We start from the raw sequence: 22899 nt of genomic DNA, 5'->3' as shown, positions 1-22899 counted from the left end.
CCAGGTCTCAACAGACCAAAAGAAAAAATAAAATAAAATAAAAGGTTCTTTGTAAGTCCATCAGCTATTGCTAATATTTGAATTCTGTGGACTTGGGTAACATATATTCTGGGATAAAAATCAGGACAAATGGCCTGAAGTAATTCAAAGAATTAAGAACCTGAGGACACTGCTGGCATATTCAGGAACTAGAGTAGCCACGTTTGGCAAGAATTCCTTCACTGCACTGATTTTGTAGCTTGGTTCACTAGAAGGCCAAATGTCACTTCTAATTAATAACTTAAAATAGATTTCACAGCCACCTCCTGCTGAAAGACAGTTCCTCCCTTGTGAACTCCTACATTCCTGACCTGGAAAAATGAGGCTGATGTGTGTATACCCTTGACAGGTAAATCATGTTGCAAGAAGAATTTCATCATGTATTATAGGATGTTAAGCAACTTGCTGATTGCAAAGTTAAACACTGAAGATATACATCGTTTCTACAATGGATATGTCCATATTCTTTGGTTTAATGCAATTAAGGAAAAAAAAAATCCAGTCTGTTCAAAATAAAGACTGGAAATTAGCTAAAAGTGTCCAAAAATTATGTTGACTTGAAATAATTAGATAACTAAGAGTAGAAAATATATCTGATACATGTAACTAGATACTTGAATGATCTAGTTAACAACTTCAATTCCCCATCTCTCTTTTCTAATGTAGATATAATTCCACTGCACAAATTTCCTTACCATAATAAAATCCTATTTAACACTTTTCTTCTCTTAATAAGAAGCATCAGATGAGGAATTTCAATTTTTATATGACACTTTAGTTTGCCTGCTCTCATTGCAAACAGAAGGGCATTAACTCCAAGGGATTTAGTAATAAGATTAAAATAAGGAAAACTAAATAAAAGGATCATTCAGACCAAAGCCCTGTCTGCAGGCAGCTCCACACATAAACCACCCCAGGGAATGAGGATTTTGTTATATTTCATTATATTTAATGACCTCTAGAGCAGGAAATTTTTGTCATCTTTACAATAGCTTTATATTGTCATTGGCTAGAAGGATACATTGAAAGCTCCTTTTAGCTTCAGAATTGGAAGCCATATCTATAATGCCAGAGCTTAGGACACTTTCAGAGCTATCCTGAGAACTGGTATACAACCAGGAACATTTTAAGTTTATCAGCAAAATTTCATTTCTTGAATTGAATATCAGAACATAATTATTCTTTTTATTATTTTTAAGAATTTGTGTATGCTTAAAATATTGCCATTAAAAAAAAGCCTTTCACCCCACCCCCCGCTCTGTCCTCTACCCTCTCCAGATGCTCATCTTTAGCTCCCTGTGCCTCTCTGGAATTTGCTCAAAGTCCAGACACTCTTATTCTCCACTAGGCACATTCCTAGCACTTTTTCAAGGCTCAACACTAGCTTACAATCTTCAGAAAATTTGAAGATCTTCTTTTCTTGTCTAATCAACTACTGAGGTGAGCTAACATACATGCATCTCTTGGTTAGAACACTTGGCACATAGAAGGACATTAAAAATATTGGCTACTTATTTCCTCCTTTCCTTTCTCTTCTTGTCTTACCACCCAGCCCACTACTATTTTTTCCAGATTTATTTAATATACCATTTCTACATTGAAGGTAGGTTATGGTGTATACCTCTGTCTGCATGCCTCTTTATTCTCCATCCTCTCCTACTACTATTTGAGAACGGGGATGATGCTTTTTACCTGCATACAAACCTGGCACAGTACATGGAATAGTTAACTAAACTGAGAAAAGAAAACATGGTTAAGGACCAGTCCTGAAGCAAACTGAAGATGTTTTCATTTGGGGCAAAAGACTTGAGAAGGGGAAGAAAGGAACGGTAGACATTTCTAACACTTATTAACCATTTGCTTATGGGCTAGAAGTTAGCTAGATATTTCACATATGTCATTAACCACCACACCAGTCTATTACTGTTATTCCCATCTTTAGGACTGAAAAATAAATGGAGGTCAGAAAGGTTAGTTACTTTGTAGAAAATTATACAATGAATAGTAGAACTGAAATGTTAACCCATTCATGCCTTCTTCTCTACTGTAGTATTTCTTGGTATATCAGGAGAATCCTTCATATATAGAATGTAGAGATGTTCCTTTATATTTCCTACTTAAGACAACCTCTAAACCCTTTGGCAGTAGTAAGGGACAGCTGGGATAAGATGTCCCACCAGCCACTACAGTTCTCATCTATTGATCGCATACCTACAAGAGAATGCATCTCACCATCTCTCAGTCCAGCATTGAGTCCCAAAGCTGGAAAAGATAAGACTATGTGAGTCTGGTTAATTTTTTATTACAGTATCCATGAGAATAGGAAAAATGACATATATGCTCAGAACACACAAGTCTTCAAGCATGCAGTCTCAAAAACATGCATTTAGAGAATAAAACACCTTCCATTTCCCCCCTTCTCTTTATAGCATTTATATTCCTGACTTGCATCATTTTGCTTTTTGAGTTTGGCCTACTATATGGCCATATTAATCTAGTTTATCTAGTTTCTTTTAAGGCTTAAAGCAGGAGTCCACAAATTATGGCATGCAAGCTAGGAATGGTTTTTGTATTTTTCAATGCTTGAAAAAATAAAAAAGAAAATAATATTTCATAGCACATCCAAATAATATGGAATGGAACTTCAGTGTTCATGATTAATTTTATTGGAGAACAGCCCCACTCATTCATTACTATATTGTGTGTGGATGTTTTTGCTCCAGTGGCAGAGTTGGGTGGCTGTGACAGAGACCTTATAGTGGTTCAGAGACAAAGGACAAAAGACTTTATTACTCACAACAAAAGCAGCAGCTAGAGATTAATGTGGGTTTGTACAGGTTTGGGCAGGTTTACTATACCCTCCGCAGGGGTCACACAAAGATCTTATCATGGATGCATGCACATGCTGTTAGCTGTATTACAGGAAAGCCTGGGAGATTCACCACTTTTATAGTACATGGAAGTAAGTCTGCTGTTTGTCCAAGGGGAGACATTACCTCATCCCTCAAGTTTGCTCACTGCAAACACAACCTAAATAACGGCCCAGCTAAAGAGTTGTCAGGACCTTGCATGTTGTGCCCTACAAAAATATATGGGGATGCTCAGGGCCTGTGGCAGATACTCTCTCCCATCAAGAAACTGTTAAGTATCTGGGCATTTCAAATTTTCTTGTGCTCATCTTCAATACTCTTTGAATTGATGATGCTTGTTAACCCATGCATCATCACCATATTGTCATTGTGGTGGTTTATTTTTAGTCTTGTGATATTTTAGTGTTCTGTGTCAAATTAGCAGAAAATTTATATTTTTCTAATGTGTTCTTATGATTAAATCCTCATTAATTAGATTCCTAAAAATCCAAGAACCTATTATTGTTCCTATTTGAAATATAACACTTCTCAAAAAAATACTGCTTTGGCATGATCTGAAAAATCTTTTTGTTATAATTTAGATTTCTCTATGCTTCTAATGCGGGGGATACAGGTTCCATCTCTGGTCTGGGAACTAAGATTCTACAAGCCACATGATGTAGCCATAAAAAAGGTATAATTTGTATCTCAATTTTGTTGCAGTTGAAATCTCTATTGATTTTATTGATCATCTTTACAGCTTCTGTTTCATTTTCCATTATGTTTTGCCCAATATTTTTCCCAGTTAAAAAAATAGATATAATGATGACAAGAGAAAGAACCCATCTTGATTTGGTTTCTCTCAAAAGTAGACTTGAAATAAAGATTTCACTGTAAGTAGCTGAATTTGGGAGATGATTCTTGGAAGTATCAATAAGAAGTGCAAAGTGAGTCAGAGAATCATAGAGAACTGATAGGGTATATTATCAAGGAAAGAATCATTGTGGGTTGCTAAATCTATTTGGGGAGCTTGGAAGCAAGTGTATATGGTGCTTCAGATGTACCCAACCTGAACGATGAGGGTGATACTCAACATCTTCAGTCATTTTTAGATACTTTTTGGGTAAAGAGGTAGGTGTTTCTGTTCTCTGGTTCTGTTCTCTGGAATCAATGAGAGATTCCAGGAAAAAAAAGTAAAAATAATAATAGTTGAATGTCAGCGTCAGGCAACAGAGGGATAATAGGTATGGCCCCACAATGTCTGTTAATCTTAAAAATTATTTCTGATTTATTCACTGATTAAAAAAATGTTTCATAATGCTTTTCTAAATTGCAGTAATACTCCCAATTCAATTTTCCCTTAGTGATATCCTAAAGCTAACCATTCCATTCCCATGTCACCCCACAAGACTGAGAGAAGCATGAGGACAAGAACCACAGTGGAGGGGACAAATGACCTCGGCCAAATGTAGTTAAAATATTAGACAAATTTTAGTAAAGATTATTATCATGTAGATAGATGGCTTGTTTTTTAGTTGCTAAGTCGTGTCTGACTCTTTGTGACCCCAGGGACTGTAGCCTGCCAGGCTCATTTGTCCATGGGATTTTCTAGGCAAGAATAATGGAGTGGGCTACATTTCCTTCTCCAAGGCATTTCCCAACCCAGGGATCTAACCCACATCTCTTGTTTCCTGGACTGGCAGGCAGATTCTTTATCACTGAGCCACCTGGAAAGCCCTGGATAGCCCTGGATAGAAGACTAAGAATTTTTAAGTACATCTGTGAAGTACTGACAATTCTTAAAAAACTCCTAGATAAAGACTCTGAAGTGTTTTTCACCTAAGCTGAGTTCCATCAAGTTGCCCCACCTTCTGAGATTACCTTTGCTTTTGAGACAGGCTGTGACCTAGGACCGGAGACCCTTTGCTGCAAGTGCTGCAACACTTGCACCTGGACAAATATCTCCTCCAGCAACAAAATACAAAGAAACTATAAGGAACTAAAAACTGCATACATGCACAGTTGAGGTAAATTATGGACAACAATAGAGAAAGCCCCAAAGGACCAACTTCTACTTCTGAAGAGCAGGGAGCAAAAGCAGGGTACCATGCATTCCCTCACACCCAACACTGCCAAAGAAGTGGGCAAACCAAGTAAACCACCCCTCCAGCTGACCCCATATAAGGAACCAGCTCACCTCCCCCTGAGCAAGCGAGTAAGCCAGGGAAACTGCTGCTTGTCCTCACTTCCTCCTGCTGTAGAATGGGCCTCAATAAAGCCTTGCATGAATTTCTTGTCTGGCCTCTGATAAATTTCTATTGATTAAGGAAGTCAAGGACCAATTAGTAACACTTTAACTCCATGTTGTGATTGCAGGATGTTTAGTTTTCTTTCTGGGAAACCTCTAGTCCAAGAGAGTGCCTATGCTGTCACATGACCCTGTGATGTTCTAGGCGGAATTGAATTACCTCGTATTGACTTCTGGCTTCTCTGTGATGTGAAGTATCTACCCAAATATCTGCCACTAAAGTGACACTATTAACACAAACTTTTAGCAACTTGTAGATTTGACGGAAGCCTTGATAGCAACATGTGGATTTACTAATGGAGAATAAAATGAAAAAAAAAAAAAATTACTTAAAACTCAGTACCAGATAGAATTGTTCCTAGAGTTCATTAGACAAAAATCTACTCTCAGAAGAGCTTCCTGTGGATTAGTTTTTCTAGTTCTAAGGGCCTTCTACCATATTATTTATCGAATTCTCTTAAGTCTCTGCTTTCATACTTTTCCTACTTGTAAATAGATCTAAAATAAGAAAAAAAGAAAAGAAAAGAAAAAACAACAAAAAACAAACTTAAACTGTTTCCTTGCCCTGCTGGAGAAAGACAGTTAGCAAGATACCCTCTTTTCATTAAAGGAAGCCTTTTAACATTAAACGTGGCATTAATGAAGCCATCCTCGCAAAAAGATTTCTTCTAATCCAGGCTCTAGACTTTACTTCTGGGTAACCAAATAACTTTCATCCTCAAATAAGAGTATTACCCTATTCCCTGAAGTGAATTCTTTCTCTTGTTAACAGAACTAGACACAAATTGCTGTAAAATTCATAAATAGTCCACTTTTTCTATTTTGGATCCATCAAAAGTTTTGATATCTTGGAGTTCAGTTCAGCTCAGTTCAGTTGCTCAGTCATGTCCGACTCTTTGCGACCCCGTGAATCGCAGCACGCCAGGCCTCCCTGTCCATCACCAACTCCCGGAGTTCACTCAGACTCATGTCCATCGAGTCAGTGATGCAACCCAATCTCATCCTCTGTCGTCCCCTTCTCCTCCTGCCCCCAATCCCTCCCAGCATCAGAGTCTTTTCCAATGAGTCAATTCTTCGCATGAGGTGGCCAAAGTACTGGAGTTTCAGCTTTAGCATCATTCCCTCCAAAGAAATCCCAGGGCTGATCTCCTTCAGAATGGACTGGTTGGATCTCCTTGCAGTCCAGGGACTCTCAAGAGTCTTCTCCAACACCACAGTTCAAAAGCATCAATCCTTCGGCACTCAGCCTTCTTCACGGTCCAACTCTCACATCCATACATGACCACAGGAAAAACCATAGCCTTGACTAGATGGACCTTTGTTGGCAAAGTAATGTCTCTGCTTTTGAATATGCTATCTAGATTGGTCATAACTTTCCTTCCAAGGAGTAAGCGTCAGTAGATAGCCTCAGATCTCTCTGACTCACTTGTGTTTACTTGGTAGACATGCTGCAGCCTGATGAAGAAAGTAAGAACATCACTTTTCATTAGAGAACCCAAAAACGAAGCTCAGAGTATGTAGATGAGGTCAGCAACATTATGAACCCTAGGACCGCAGTCAGGCTAGTCCCATCTATCAGCTGTGGGAAAGGGACCAACATCTTGTATTATAGGACACATCTGCCTATGAATAAGCAATCTCCTAGAACTTCTTCAGAAAGAAGTTCTGTGTTTCTTTAGGGTTTCTCTTAGAAGGAAACTGTAACTGTATATGTCCAATACATACAGAGAGTATCCAACGCAGAGTTGAATGCAAATGTGAGATTATTTCTACTTCCTAAAATAAAGAAAAGCAGTTTTCTGAGTGAGCCCTGGGCTACTTCACATCAGGTGCCAAGTGTTGATTTCTCAGGCCAATGAAGAATAGACTTGAAAAAATAAATGCCTCATGTAGCAAGGAGAAAACAGTAGACACATCTGAATCCTTTAATTCCAAGTATCTTTAAAATGGCACTGATCATGTCAACGCTTATTAGTGTTTACACTTCAGTGGAGATCATAAGCTAAGGAATATTGATCATAAGTTTAAAGATGTGTGAAAAAATCAAGCCCCAGGAAAATGTTTTTAATTTTGCTTATGAAAATAAAACAATGGAAAAAATTCCTCTACTGGTCTTTTGACCCTAGAAGTAAAAAGACCCAATGGATTCTCTTCTCCTTCATTAGGCATTGGGATGACTCTGACCTTTTCTTGAAATCTTGTGTGAGTCTTTTACTACTAAGCTTGTGTATGTTTAATGCAAGTCTCCTCAATTTAATTATAAGCAAACCAGAGGCAGAGATCATGTTTAACTCTTCTGACAATTCAACATTTAATGTCCATATTTTGAGCAACTGAGGAGAAGGCAATGATGAGAATTCAGTGATGAGGAAGACAGTGCTCTTATGCTATTCTAGACCCTGAGCGTTGGGGCAGGGAGTACAGTAGACAAGATTCCTGCTCAAATGATGCTTCCATTCTGGTATTATTATGGAGAGCCTGGCAACTGGCATACACCAAAAATTAGAGAACTGTAAGTGCTATAGAGAGTAATAGAAGAGATTAGGATAGAGAAAGGGTGTGTATGTGTGTGGAGGTGTTATTTTCTTTTATTATTTACTTACTTATTTTGAGTGTGCCACACAGCTTGTGGGATCTTTGTTTCCTGACCAGGGAAGCCACACATGCCCACTGCATTGGAAGCACAGAGTCTTAACCACTGGATTGCCAGGGAAGTCCAAGTTGCCATTTTATATAAGCAGATCGGATAGGATTCTCTCAGAAGGTGAGATCAAAGTTCAAATCTGAACAATGGGTTCAAACTACCCACTGTTTGGAAATTTGGGCAAAGAACATTCCAAATACAGTATTCAGCAAAGAGTTAAAACAATGATCTTGACAATATCAAGGAAAAGAAACAAGCATGTTCTAGCCACAGTAAGCCTAGATGGAGAGTGGCATGAGAGGGGAAGCAGGAATCAGATACTCCTGGCTTTGTAGGCTTGCAAGGGGTATAAGTTAACCTCATCATATCTGTGGCCAAGTTTTTTTCCTCAACCCTCCTTCCCTGCCTTCTTTTTTTAAAAAAAGTACCAATATCAGTATTTTATCAGTCATACTTCTACAGTAGTAATAGTGACATATTGTACTTGCATATATCACATTTTATCCAGGGACTCCAAAATCATTGCATCAGGCACCGTAGTATTGGAAGCTCAATATTCCATAGCAGGTGAAGTCTACATAGTTATGGCATAGAAAATATAGATTGCCAGCAGTAGGCTCAAAGAGACAAGTCTCCATTTCTTGTGGTTTCTAATTTTCTGAATTTCCAAATTTTGCACTTGTATCTTATACCTACAACACTGCTGCATCGTACTGTACCCAGTCACTCAGTTGTGTCCAACTCTCTGTGATCCCATAGACTGCTTGCTGCCCACTAGGCTTCTCTGTCCGTGGGATTTTCCAGGCAAGAATACTGGAATGGGTTTCCATTTCCTTCTCCAGGGGATTTTCCTAACCCAGGGATCAGACATGTGTCTGCTTCATAGCAGATGGATTCTTTACTACTGCACCATCTGGGAAGCCCTATGCCTACAACATTGACTCCAGGTAAAAATCTTCCCTGTGTTGTTAATCCTACTTACCCATCACCCCGAACTCCCTTCACACTGAGAAACAAAGCAATGAAACAGGAGAGATAGAATAAACATGGTGATCAGATTGTCTGGTGCTGCTTACCTGTGTAAGGGTAATAGAGCATTTGTTTTTTTTTTTTTATGTCCTTTCTGGTTAAGAGCAAATACATATTAAAGAAAAATTTGGACTGGACTTGTGATGCAAGTCTGCCAATGTCCAAATCCAATGATTTTTCCACTGAACCTCTGGGAAGATCATGGTGCTTGTATTTAGATAATAAATTAGTAGAGCACAAAGGGAGCTCTGAGGACCTTGGCATTGGTCCTGGAGTGTATCACTCTAAAATAGAAGTCTTTCTGAAATGATATCTGGTTCAATATGACCTAGAGCCAGTTTTAACTGTACTCATGAGAGGATATGAAAACAAAAGCAGACACAGAGGTAGGCAGAGTCCAAAGGAGATTAAGTAAAAAGTGAATAAGCCATCCTCTTCCTTCTCTTCCTCCCATGTGTTCACTTGGCATAAGCTGATGTCCTCACATGGCCTTTGGATACAGAGAATGGAGGTTTTCTTTTGAGTGTTTGGTTTCATTTACATGTTTGAACTCTCAGCTGACACAATTTCGAGTGTGTGGGAAAAATGAAGTCACATTTCGTTAAGAATAATGAAAAGGGCATTTGAAGTCAGTATCTACTGTGGTTTGAGGTAGTTGTGCAGCATTTAATCACGGTGTCTGTCTTTCATATCTATGTGTTTTTTGCAAAGTGAAAGAAAAATAGAATTCATGTTTTCTAGGTATATTAGAATATAAGGTTATTTTTTCTGCCTTTTACACAACTGTTTTTAAAAAGTGGTATTTATAGTATTCCTAAAATAAAAAAAGAAGGAAGAGCATTTCCTTTTCTTATCAGATTCACATTGCTACAATACTAAAATCTTTTGCCAGTGGCCTTTCAAGGCACTTGCTTCTAATTCGATTTTTATTAATGTTTGGCAAAAATGAGAGTTGGAGGCTTATATCTTTTTATTACAAATATCCTTCAATTTAGGATATGCCCTGGGAACTCTAATGCTGCAGGTAGGAGATTGCTAAATAATCATCAAAATTGGATCCGACAAAACCATTTAGCAGTGCTCAGTCTACCAGGGCTCAATGGTATATTTTTTTCCTTTTTCTCAGAAAGTTCTTTGCATGTCTGGTCTGCTTTTCCTTGATGAGAGTAATTATGCTCTTATAGCTAAGTGAGGGAGCTAATTTCAGCCAACAATTCACAACTGTATTTTTGCAATACTGAAAGTTGCTCTTCAGAAGTAATTTGCAGTACATGCTATGGGCCTCCTACCATCCACGTAAATGACTTAAAATTATATTTTGGACTTTTGTCTCCATTGCTTTTATAATTTCCTGGAGTTGGGGACTATGAAGGAGAATCCCACAGGCAAATAGATTTAAAAAATTTACTGTTCTTTTCAGAGTTGACCATCACTTGGGGTCTCTCGCAGTATTTTTTGTGGCCACAAGCATGCTGGTCCCTAAATGTGTTTTTTTCCTTGAAAACTATCCAATGTTTATGCCAAATTCTTTTTTTTTTCTAACAGCCAGAGAAGGCTAAGATTTCACTAAAGACTTAAGCAAGAACACCAACAGAGAACAAAATATGAGAATAAAAAGGAAAATTCATGCAGTATCATGTTGCTGCTGCTGCTGCTAAGTCGCTTCAGTCGTGTCCGACTCTGTGCGACCCCAGAGATGGCAGCCCAACAGGCTCCCCCGTCCCTGGGATTCTCCAGGCAAGAACACTGGAGTAGGTTGCCATTTCCTTCTCCAATGCATGAAAGTGAAAAGTGAAAGTGAAGTCGCTCAGTCGCGTCCGACTCTTAGCGACCCCATGGACTGCAGCCTACCAGGCTCCTCCGTCCATGGGATTTTCCAGGCAAGAGAACTAGAGTGGGGTGCCATTATCATGTTGCTAGATCACTACAAATAGAACTCTGAATTTACCTCATACCACTATGACCCCACTCTACTTCCTGTTTGTAAGAGAAGTATTATCCAAGGGTGGCTCCTAGTTGTAATTCCTTTCTGGAAGCCATACCCCTTTGAGGGTTGTCTGACGCACATACTCAATTTTTTTTTGAATACACAGATATTAAGAGGAACAAATTTAACATTATCCACCCCCAACCAAAAACAGTCCTTGTTCTTCTTCTAGGGCCCATCAAAATATGAAGACTTTCTAGCCACAGATGTGATGTGTGTCTGCTCATAGGGAAATATCAAATATTAAATGATATTTGATATTTGGGGAAACAGGTTTCCCCAAATATTTGGGGATACAGGTTTTTCTTGGAAACCAGTTGGATTAGGTTGGGGTCCAGACCATGAGGATAATTGAGGTGAGTCTATTAACATTTTCTGAAAACATATGGATGCATATTTTATACATGGAAAATTAAAAATCAAGTGTGTGGTACCTGAATGCATGTGTGGGGTGTGTTTGTGTGTGTGTATGTGTTTGTGCAGATGGGAGTAGAATGTAGGGAATGAGTCTGGGATGGGAAAATGGAAGATAACTCAAAGATCATGTAACAGTAACACAGACAGAGATGTCAAATTTTGAGAATCACTGTGAAAATATTATCTAAGCCTGTGGTTTTGAAACTTTAGTGTACACTGGGGTCCCCTGGAGACCTTGTTCAAATACAGATTGCTGTTCCCTATTCCAGAATCTCTGATTCAGGATTCATCAAGTGGGGCCCAAGACCTGGCATTTCCAACAAGTTGCCAGATGATGGTGGTACTGCTGATCAGGGGACCACACTTTGAGAACCACATGGGTATGAGCCACATTTCCTTGCCTAGTTTATTAATTTATACATAGTATTGTGTGTTCAGTCACTTCAGTTCTGTCTACCTTTCTGAGACCCTATGGACTAAAGCCCAGTGGGTTCTATGATATTTTCTCACCAAGATTATTGGAATAGGTTTCCATTCCCTTCTCCAGGGGATCTTCCCGACCAAGGGATCGAACTGAAGTCTCCTGTGTCTCCTGTCTTGCAGATGAATTCTTTACTGCTGAGCCACCTTCAGTTCAGTTTAGTTCAGTCACTCAATTGTGTCCAACTCTTTGCGACCCCATCAATCGCAGCACGCCAGGCCTCCCTGTCCATCACCAACTCCCGGAGTTCACTCAGACTCATGTCCATCGAGTCAGTGATGCCATCCAGCCATCTCATCCTCTGTCGTCCCCTTCTCCTCCTGCCCCCAATCCCTCCCAACATCAGAGTCTTTTCCAATGAGTCAACTCTTCGCATGAGGTGGCCAAAGTATTGGAGTTTCAGCTTTAGCATCATTCCTTCCAAAGAAATCCCAGGGCTGATCTCCTTCAGAATGGACTGGTTGGATCTTCTTGCAGTCCAAGGGACTCTCAAGAGTCTTCTCCAACACCACAGTTCAAAAGCATCAATTCTTCGGTGCTCAGCTTTCTTCACAGTCCAACTCTCACATCCATACATGACCACGGGAAAAACTGTAGCTTTGACTAGACAGACCTTTGTTGGCAAAGTAATGTCTCTGCTTTTCTATATGCTATCTAGGTTGGTCATAACTTTCCTTCTAAGGAGTAGGCGTCTTTTAATTTCATGGCTGCAGTCACCATCTGGAGTGATTTTGGAGCCCCCAAAAGTAAAGTCTGACACTGTTTCCACTGTTTCCCCATCTATTTGCCATGAAGTGATGGGACCAGATGCCATGATCTTCGTTTTCTGAATGTTGAGCTTTAAGCCAACTTTTTCACTCTCCACTTTCACTTTCCTCAAGAGGCTTTTTAGTTCCTCTTCACTTTCTGCCATAAGGGTGGTGTCATCTGCATATCTGAGGTTATTGATATTTCTCCCGGAAATCTTGATTCCAGCTTGTGCTTCTTCCAGTCCAGCATTTGTCATGATGTACTCTGCATATAAGTTAAATAAGCAGGGTGACCTTTGAAACCCATACAAATAATATTGGATTTCAGCAAAAATGTGATGAGCATCCGTTTCTTCACCTGCTTTGTCTTACGTAATTATCTTACCTGTTTCTGCCCCTAGTAACAAATATCCTCATTCTTGCTTAACAAATGCAATTTGCCCCCTACAGTTTCACCAGGGTGTTCTCTGTTCTTAATATGTGCATTATACTGCCACTGGTCATATACTACTTCAAATACTTTGGGAAAATACTTCCAGTTTTAAGTACTTCAATTAATGAGTTTAAAATGAAAAAAAATGTTCTTGATTGAACATGGGCTGATACCCTCATCCTACTCAGTTGACAAAAGGCAGAATACTACAAGGTAGAAATGGAGATGAGAGTGAAGGAGCTAGTTGGGGACCACATTTCCCTTTCTGAAGTTTCCCAAATCCTCCCTGGTATCTGACTGTATCCTTTGCCTCCAAGTAATGATAGTCTTCATGCAGAGTGACAGAGATGGCTGGCAGTTAGTCCTGTTGTCATAAAGGTGGCCATTTAGAGTTTCTCTTATTGCCCTCATTTTTCATTTATTTATAGAGACAGTTAGTTTTGCTACAGCAATGCCCAGAGACATCCCAACTCACCCTTTCCTTCCTTGGAGGACCTCCCTCTGAAGCATGATGGAGGCAGCCATGGAGATGCTTCTCAGACGCCCTTCAAGAGAGAACCGGCTGTGAGCCATGCAGTTTGCTGACAGTGAGTACCAAACCCATGGGATCTGCCTGAGTGTTCCCACCTAGGGTGCATTCTCTCCCAGTGCTCCTAGCACATGGCTACATGGCTGAGCACAGGAGGGTACTTAGGCAGAGATATTTCTGCCTGCTGCTGCTGCTGCTGCTGCTAAGTAGCTTCAGTCGTGTCCGACTCTGTGCGACCCCATAGCCCACCAGGCTCCCCCGTCCCTGGGATTCTCCAGGCAAGAACACTGGAGGGGGTTGTCGTTTCCTTCTCCAATGCATGAAAGTGAAAAGTGAAAGTGAAGTCACTCAGTCGTGTCTGACTCTTAGCTACCCCATGGACTGTAGCCTGCCAGGCTCCTCCATCCATGGGATTTTCCAGGCAAGAGTACTGAAGTGGGATGCCATTGCCTTCTCCGCATTTCTGCCTGAGTATCTGCTAACTGTTCTAAGAGGTAGCTTCACTCTAGGCCCCCAACTGCCTGGTTTGCTGAGATTCTCAGAACTACTCTGTTGTCTGGGGCCCTTCCTCTTGGGTCTCCATCTCCCTTCACAGGTATTAAGACTTTTCATGGCAATCTGAAGGCTTCCCTGCCTACTCTTCTTTCTCCTCTAGTTTTAAAGGCATTTCCTCAAGAAATCTCTTCAGTCCATGTCTGTCTTGGTGTCTTGGACCTGCATTGATGCCCTTGTTGAGTCTGGTCCCACTTTCCAGAATCACATTCAAACTCCTTATCCAGGCCATCTATCCTGTCCAGAACTTTCTCTCTCCTCCTACTCCACTCATTTACCATAATCAGCCCTGAAATCTTGTTCCTCAGTCATACATACACTGAAAGTTCTGACCCCGGACTAGGTTTCAATTCTTTCACGTGACAAACTCTGACTATGTTAACACAAGAATGTAAGGAAGCTCTTAGCAGATATAGGCAGATTGTTGCATCAGCCAAAGCAGCCTGTAGTCCCAATTCTCAAACAGACGTTTTATGTCTGCCTCTCTCCTGACACTAATTCTAATGGGTGGCAAGTAAAAATGTTTGGAGGCATTTCTAGTTGTCAGATTAATTGGGGAGCACCAGTGCTGCTTCATATGCATGGTCAGAAACCCCACATGGGCTGCAAAGTCCAGGGCAGCCCCTGTATCAAAGAATTGATTTATTCATAGGGACTAGGAATGCATTACCTAAGAGATGTTGAAACTGGTTATTTTAGCTTATGGGTCTTAACATTTTTACCTATAAAAATGAAAATATTAAAAATATATTCCCCTATCATACTGCCTTAATCTTGTTGTGCTCAGTTGCTCAATCGGGTCTGACTCTTTGCGGTCCATAGGCTGAAGCCTGCCAGGCTTTACTCCAGGAGATCTTCTAGAGCCAGGGGTTGAATCAGTGTCTCTTGCATCTCTTGCATTGGCAGGTGGGTTCTTTACCATTAGCGCCACCTAGGAGGACCACTGCCTAGTACATATCTCAATTAATAATATTGTCTTGCATTTTTTTCTCCTTTTCTCTTATTGATCTCATAGGTTGTTTGGAGGATCAGATGAGATAATATATGTTAAACTATTGTGTAAATAATAATGCTTTACCTATGTGTATTGTATTTAAAATATGGATAGCAGGCTATTTAGTATAATCTTATTTTAGAGACGAGTTAGTCAAATCAACATACTTCTGGTACTTTTCTCCAACTCAAAATTTCACTTATAAAAGATCCTTCTAAAAACAAAATTCATTTATGAACCTCAGTATAGGCTGTCTAAGCCTCACTTGGACAAATTTTGCCCTGGATATCGATGGTATCTTCACTCCAAGCCCAGCCCTAGAATTCAAGGGCATGCCAAGGCTGTCCTGATGAATGTATTGTAAACAGAAAAGGTTAATGTATTCAGGTTCCTGTTTAATTGAAAATCCCCAAGGAACGAGTAGTCTTTTGTAGGAGGAGGGAAGAGAAATACAGGAAGCAGCTGGGTGAGGTGACTTCGTCCTATTCTCTCTTGCCCTCACCCTCTTTTATCCACTTAGGAATCTGTTTTTCAGTAACTTTCTTTCTCAGAATCACCTATTGTGTGTTGTACCTTGTATGGGAACGTTGGTCATGGTCACTATATGCTTTCAGACTCAGTGGACTTTTAAAGGTATCAGAACTATTGTGTCTTCAGTGTGATAATAAGATACTAAGTTGGACTATCAAGAGAATGCTTCCTGGAATATGCTGGATGCTCAGTAAATTTAGGAAAAATGTAATTGAAAGCCAGTGCTCTCTTCAGGGGTAATTTGACTTTGCAAATTTCCTTATTCTCTGTCACTCCCTTGCCAGATGAGAAGAAGTGTGTGTATGTGTGTGTGTGTGTGGGGGGGGGGTGGTGAGAGAGAGAGAGGAAGGAAGGGAGAGATGAGAAGGGTAATGTTTACACACTAAGGAGAAAATAAGCCTTTTAGAGATATTGCTATGGATGACTTACTGATTAAACATTTTGCCCACTATATATCAGACAACATAGTATTTCATGGTCAAGATCTGTCTGATCAATACAAAAGTTTCATTAATAAGGGCTTTTTGATGACAATGAAAAGACTACTTGAATATAACTAAACTCACCCCACAGAATATGAATGATAAACTATATATTTAAATTTGCCATATTACATAACTGTGAAACTATATCTACCAAGGAGCTACTCACCTGAACAATATTTGTTGTCATGGGTGGTTGGTGTAACTATAACCAAGTACAGCTAAGAAAGCGTGTTTACTTTGGCTTATATGAATGTTCTTTTTTGTCCCAGGCCATTAACTTTTCCTTGTCCTGTGCTGTTCTTGTTCCATGCACATGGTGGGGGTGGGTAGGGGTAGGGGAGAGCTGGTAAGTGTATCACCACATTTTAAGGAGATCATCTTCACCAGTGATTTGGTGCACTGGCTCTGGAGCCTGATACTTCTGTTTAAATTCCAGCTTTGTCATTAACAAGCTGTATGACCCTGGGGAAATTCCTTTACCTGTTTATGCTGAGGTTTCTTCACCTGCAAATAAAAAATGATAACAGGACCTATGTAGGGTCATCATAAAGATTAAACTGATTTAAAAATGACAAAGTGGGAGTAGTGTCTATCAAAAACTGAATGATCCATGAGTTTTACTAATTGTTTTATTGATTGCAATTTATGTTTGAAACCTATCTGTTTTATTCATTTGAATGATACATGAATCTTATAGCATGAATCCTCATTTGTCAGGTTCTGAAACTTTCTGGCTATCCTATGTATTACCCTGCAAGGGTCTTCTCTTAAGCTGTGTCCTCTATGTTCTCTGCCTCATCTGTTCTGATTCTCCCTCTCACTTTCTCTCTTCCTTCTCTTCTTTAGTCTGATTTGTGACAGAGTGGTGAGAAGAAGATTATATTCTCAGGATTTGGGTATGAAAGAAAACACATCTGAGTTTAGTCCAGCCAGAAAATATTCCCCTTTTTGCTTTGTCTCAAAATATAAAAAACAAAAGCCTACAACAAACAAACAAATGAACATACCCATTTATCATCTTTCCTAAATTTGACAAATAAAGGATTGCAGCCTGAGCACTTCCTGATCCTTTTTAGAGGTTTATATTAGTTTGCATAGAGTATCAAACCTAAGGCAAAGTGGTTGTCTGAGGAGGCTTTACAAATAGTTGAGGAAAGAAGAGAAGCAAAAAGTAATGGAGAAAGGAAAAGATATACCCAACTGAATGCAGAGTTTCAGAGAATAGCAAGGAGAGCTAAGAAGGCCTTCATAAATGAACAAACAAATAGAGAAAAACAATACAGTGGGAAAGACTAGAGATGTCTTCAAGAAAATTGAAGAGATCAAGGAAACATTTCATACAAGGATGGGCATGATGAAAGACAGAAGCAGTAAGGACCTAACAGAAGCAGAAGAGATTAAGAAGTGGTACAGAGAAGGCAATAGCAACCCACTCCAGTACTCTTGCCTGGAAAATCCCATGGACGGAGGAGCCTGGTGGGCTGCAGTTCATGGGGTCGCTAAGAGTCAGACACGACTGAATGACTTCACTTTCACTTTTCACTTTCATGCATTGGGGAAAGAAGTAGCAGCACACTCCAGGGTTCTTGCCTGGAGAATCCCAGGAACGGGGGAGCCTGGTGGGCTGCAGTCTATGGGGTCGCACAGAGTCGGACATGACTAAAGTGACTTAGCAACAGCAACAAGAATACACAGAAGACCTAGACAAAAAAAGCAATGATTGGGATAACCATGATGGTGAGATCCCTCACTAGAGCCATACATCCTGGAGTGTGAAGTCAAGCGGGCCTTAGGAAGCATTACTGCAAGCAAAGCTAGTGGAGCTGAGGGAATTCCAGCTGAGCAATTTAAAATCCTAAAAGATGATGCTGTTAAAGTGCTGAACTCAATATGTCAGCAAATTTGGAAAACTCAGCCATGGCCACAGGACTGGAAAATGTCAGTTTTCATTCCAATCCCAAAAAAAGTCAATGCCAAAGAATGTTCAAACTACTGGACAATTGTACTTATTTAATAGAAGGCAATGACACCCCACTCCAGTACTCCTGCCTGGAAAATCCCATGGACGGAGGAGCCTGGAAGGCTGCAGTCCATGGGGTCGCTGAGGGTCGGACACAACTGAGTGACTTCACTTTCACTTTTCACTTCATGCATTGGAGAAGGAAATGGCAACCCACTCCAGTGTTCTTGCCTGGAGAATCCCAGGAACGGGGGAGCCTGGTGGGCTGCTGTCTATGGGGTCACACAGAGTCGGATATGACTGAAGTGACTTAGCAGCAGCAGCAGCATGCTAGTAAGGTTATGTTAAAAATCCTTCAAGCTAGGCTTCAACAGTATGTGAACCAAGAACTTCCAGATGTACAACTGGGTTTAGAAAAGGCAGAGGAGCCAGAGTTCACATTGCCAACATTCATTGCATCATAAAGAAAGCAAAGAAATACCAGAAAAAAAAAATCTATTTCTGTTCCATAGACTATACTAAAGCCTTTGACTAAGTGGATCACAACAAATTGTAGAAAATGATTTAAAAAATGGGAGTAACCAGAAAGAACTGAGTCTCTTGGTCCTACAGACCATCTTATCTGTCTCCTGAGAAACCTATATGCAAGTTAAGAAGAAGCAGTTAGAACTGGACATGGAACAATGGACTGGTTCAAAATTTGGAAAGGGGCACAACAAGGCTATATGTTATCATCCTGTTTATTTAACTTATATAGAGAAAATATCATGTGAAATTGAAAGTCTGGATGAATCACAAGGTGGAACCAAGATTGTTGTAGAAATATCAACAATTTCACATATGCAGATGATACCACTCTAATGGTAGAAAGTGAAGAGGAACTAAAGAGCCTCTTGATGAAGGTGAAAGAGAAGAGTGAAAAAGCTGGCTTAAAACTCAACATTCAAAAACTAAGATCATGGCATCTGGTCCCATCACTTAATGGAAAATAGAAGGTGAAAAGTGGAAGAAGTGACAGATTTTATTTGCTTGGGCTCCAGAGTTACTGAGGATGGTGACTGCAGTCATGAAATTAAAAGATGGTTGCTTTTTGGAAGGAAAGCTAGGTAGGACAAACTTATACAGCATAATAAAAGGCAAAGAACTCTCTTTGCTGAAAAAGGTCTGTATAGTGAAAGCTATGGTTTTTCAAGTAGTCATGTATAGATGTGAGAGTTGGACCATGAAGAAGGCTGAGTGCCAAAGAATTGATGCTTTTGGATTGTGGTGACAGAGAAGACTTGAGAGTCCCTCCTTGGACTGTAAGGAGATCAAACCAGTCAATCCTAAAGAAAATCAGCCCTGAATATTCATTGGATGGATTGATGTTGAAGCTGAAGCTCCAATACTTTGGCTACCTGATGCAAAGCGCTGACTCATTGGAAAAGGCCATGATGCTGGGAAAAATTGAAGGCAAAGGAGAAGAGGGATACAGAGGATGAGATAGTTAGATAGCATCATTGCTGCTGCTGCTGCTAAGTCGCTTCAGTCGTGTCCGACTCTGTGTGACCCCATAGACAGCAGCCCACCACGGTCCCCCGTCCCTGGGATTCTCCAGGCAAGAATGCTGGAGTGGGTTGCCATTTCCTTCTCCAATGCATGAAAGTGAAAAGTGAAAGTGAAGTCGCCCAGTAGTGTCTGACTTCTAGTGACCCCATGGACTGTAGCCTACCAGGCTCCTCCATTCATGGGATTTTTCAGGCAAGAATACTGTAGTGGTTTGTCATTGCCTTCTCTGTAGATAGCATCACTGACTCAATGGAAATGAATTAGAGCAAACTCCGGGAGATAGTGAAGGACAGTGAAGCCTGGAGTGCTACAGTCCATAAGGTTGCAAAGAGTCGACAGAACAACAGTAACAGCACATGAATGAAGTCCCTTTTGTATTTGGTTGGGGTGGTCAGTCTCTAAAACAGTTTCCAGTAATACATACTCTGTAATTCTTACTGCTGTGAAACCCCTTCTCTGAAGGGGTGGATGTAGAGATTGAGTGTAGGCTGGATGTAGAGATTGATTCCAAAGAATAACATTTGATCAAAATAGGTGCCACATACAAGATTAGATTATGATAGACTCAGGCTTCTATTTCACCCATTCTTACTTGCTCTCCGCTTGCTCTGATGGAAGCCAGCTGCCATGTTGTAAAACACCTAATGAAGAGGCCCTTGGCCTCCAGCCAACAACCAGAAAGAACTGAGTCTCTTGGTCCTACAGACTTCAAAAAAGTGAATCCTGCTAACATCCCAAGAGTGAGCTTTGAAGCAAATTCTGCTCCAGTTGAAATGCAAGATGGCAATGGTCCTGGCTAAAAACATAATCGAAACCCTGTGAGAGATCATGAGCTTGAGGACAGATACATATACCACAGAGTTCATAATAGCACTGTTTACCAAGACATGGAAGCAACCTAAATGTTCATTGGCAGATAAATGGATAAAGAAGATGTAGTATAGTTATATGCAAAGGACTATTACTTGGACATTAAAAACGATAAAGTAATTCCATTTGAAACAACATGGACGGACCTAGGGATTATTATACTAAGTGAAGTAAGTCAGACAGAGAAAGACAAATATGATATTACTTCTATGTGGGATCTAAACAAATGCTACAAATGAATTTATTTACAAAGTAGAAACAGAGTCTCAGACAAAGAAGACATGGTTACTGAAAGGGAAAAATGGTAGAGGGAAGGGATAAATTAGAAGTTTGAAATTAACAGATATATACTACTATATATAAAATATAAAACCAACAAGGACTAGCACAGTGAACCATATTCAATATTTTGGAACAACCTATAATGGAAAAGAATCTTGGAAAATATTATACATATGCAATATATATATTAATACAGCACATATATACAAATCACTTTGCTGTACACCTGAAACTAACACAATATTGTAAATCAACTGTACTTCAATAAAATAAAGGAAGTGAAAGTGAAAGTGAAGTTGCTCAGTCATGTCCGACTCTTTGCAACCCCGTGGACTGTAGCCCACTAGGCTCCTCCATTCATGGGATTCTCCAGGCAAGAGTACTGGAGTGCGTTGCCATTTCCTTCTCCAGGGGATCTTCCCAACCCAGGGATCGAACCCGGGTCTCCCGCATTGCAGGCAGATGCTTTAGCCTTATCCAAATTCCTGACCCACAGAAACCATGAGATAATTAATGTGTACTGTTTTCAGATGCTAGATTTCAGGGTCATTTGTTGCACATAAATAGGTATCTAATATACTTTCACTAGTTAACATTTTAGGAATTGGGGAGAAGGTAGAAGAGATCTTAACAATTTATTTTTAACTAAAGTCTCACCTGAGAATCAGATTTTTTTCTGTGGTTCTTATTTTAATTTTGCTTTAAATATCTAACACCATTTTTTTTTTTTTTTAGTAATCTCAGTCTGTTTTGTTTTAGTAATCTCAGTCTAGTAAGTGTCATTAGATTTATATTTATGATGGAAAACCTTGGAAATGATCATTTTGAAGATAAATTCTCACTGTGGTATAATCTTTTCATCATCACCATCATCATCCCATGTCAAACATACTGCATGTCAGGACCTGTTTTAGGTATTTTACCATCATTAATCCTCAGAACAACCCAATGAAGTAAGCACATTTTTGTAATCTTCATTTTATAATATAGGAAACTGAGGCAAAGAAAATATGTAACTGGACCCAGGGCACCCTGATAGTCGGCAGCAGAATCAGGGTACAAATAAGGCCATTAGATTCCAGAGTATGAGATCCTGGCCAGTCTGTGAGTCTAAGTCTCTCTGGCTGTTCAAGATCAGAGAGAGAGGAAAGGTGTAGAGATTATAGTGATATTGCTCTCAAAACATTGAAAGAAGTTGAGTTTATTCTTTAGTAACTATTAATATTGACAGCTTATGGCTTTCTTGTGACTCACTTTTCTTTCTCTCTGAAATGTTGCAGAGTAGCAAAACATTAAAATTATATTCTATGATAAAATTTATTATTAATGTTATGATTATTTTACTCGGAATCAATAGATTAATACTATCTTTCTCCAGTGTCCAGGATTGTGTGTGTTCTGAGGAAGGAGATTGATAATCACTGTCGAATGATGAAATACCTGATAATGAAGAAAGTGATGAAGAAGATGATGATGGCTATTTCTCTATGACTAAGCCCTCTCTTTATGTTATATAATTTAATCTTTCTATGATTGAGAAAATAGGTATATCTTGGGGTGAGAATATAAACTGTAATTTTCTTGGGGCTAGATTTTAGAGAATTTTGACTACTAGACTGAAGAATTTAAATAATATTTTAAAGGTACTAGAAAAAAAATTGTGAGTTACTGTGTTGAGAAAAGTCATTATAGTAATCTGTATATCACATTCTGAAGTTAAATTTTGGAAAAATTAAAAGACAACAAGTCCATCTACTCACCTACTCTGAGCCTCTTGATTTAGAACAAAATCAAAATAAAGAACAAACAAAAAAAAGACAAACCTACTACTCACATGATTCAAACCTCCAGAGGTTTTTACCTTGCCTTCCTCCAGAGTAAAGTTTATCAAATCTTCTCTACTGCTAAGTCACTTCAGTCGTGTCCAACTCTGTGCGACCCCAGAGACGGCAGCCCATCAGGCTCCCCCGTCCCTGGGACTCTACGTATAGACAATATCCTACCTCAGAGATAATAATTTCACCTGGGTATTCATGTGTTTGCTGACCTACAACATGCATGCTTTGCTTGTGTTTGCTTAAAATTTTTGGAATATTTTACAAACATTATTCACCCCATCATATCTGACAAGTTCAAAAACAGCAGGAAGGCTGATACTTGAATAGGCATATTAGACAAATACACATTGGCTGACTCTATTGTGTGCTTATGA

General features: G+C 39.6%; 1 long non-coding RNA gene across 1 annotated transcript in view; it reads left to right on the top strand.

Annotated features, from left to right (window-relative positions):
• LOC129622454 (uncharacterized) overlaps positions 1-13488 on the top strand; it is a 48534-nt gene extending 35046 nt beyond the window's left edge. Inside the window, exons 2-3 of the long non-coding RNA XR_008699988.1 lie at positions 11543-11653; positions 13365-13488. This is a non-coding gene — a long non-coding RNA (uncharacterized LOC129622454). The remainder of the gene's footprint in view (positions 1-11542; positions 11654-13364) is intronic.
• Positions 13489-22899: the final 9411 nt, after the last annotated feature.

The sequence above is a fragment of the Bubalus kerabau genome, chromosome 11 (genome assembly GCF_029407905.1).
Source record: "Bubalus kerabau isolate K-KA32 ecotype Philippines breed swamp buffalo chromosome 11, PCC_UOA_SB_1v2, whole genome shotgun sequence".
Lineage (NCBI taxonomy): Eukaryota > Metazoa > Chordata > Mammalia > Artiodactyla > Bovidae > Bubalus > Bubalus kerabau.
This window is presented reverse-complemented; position numbering and strand designations above follow the sequence as displayed.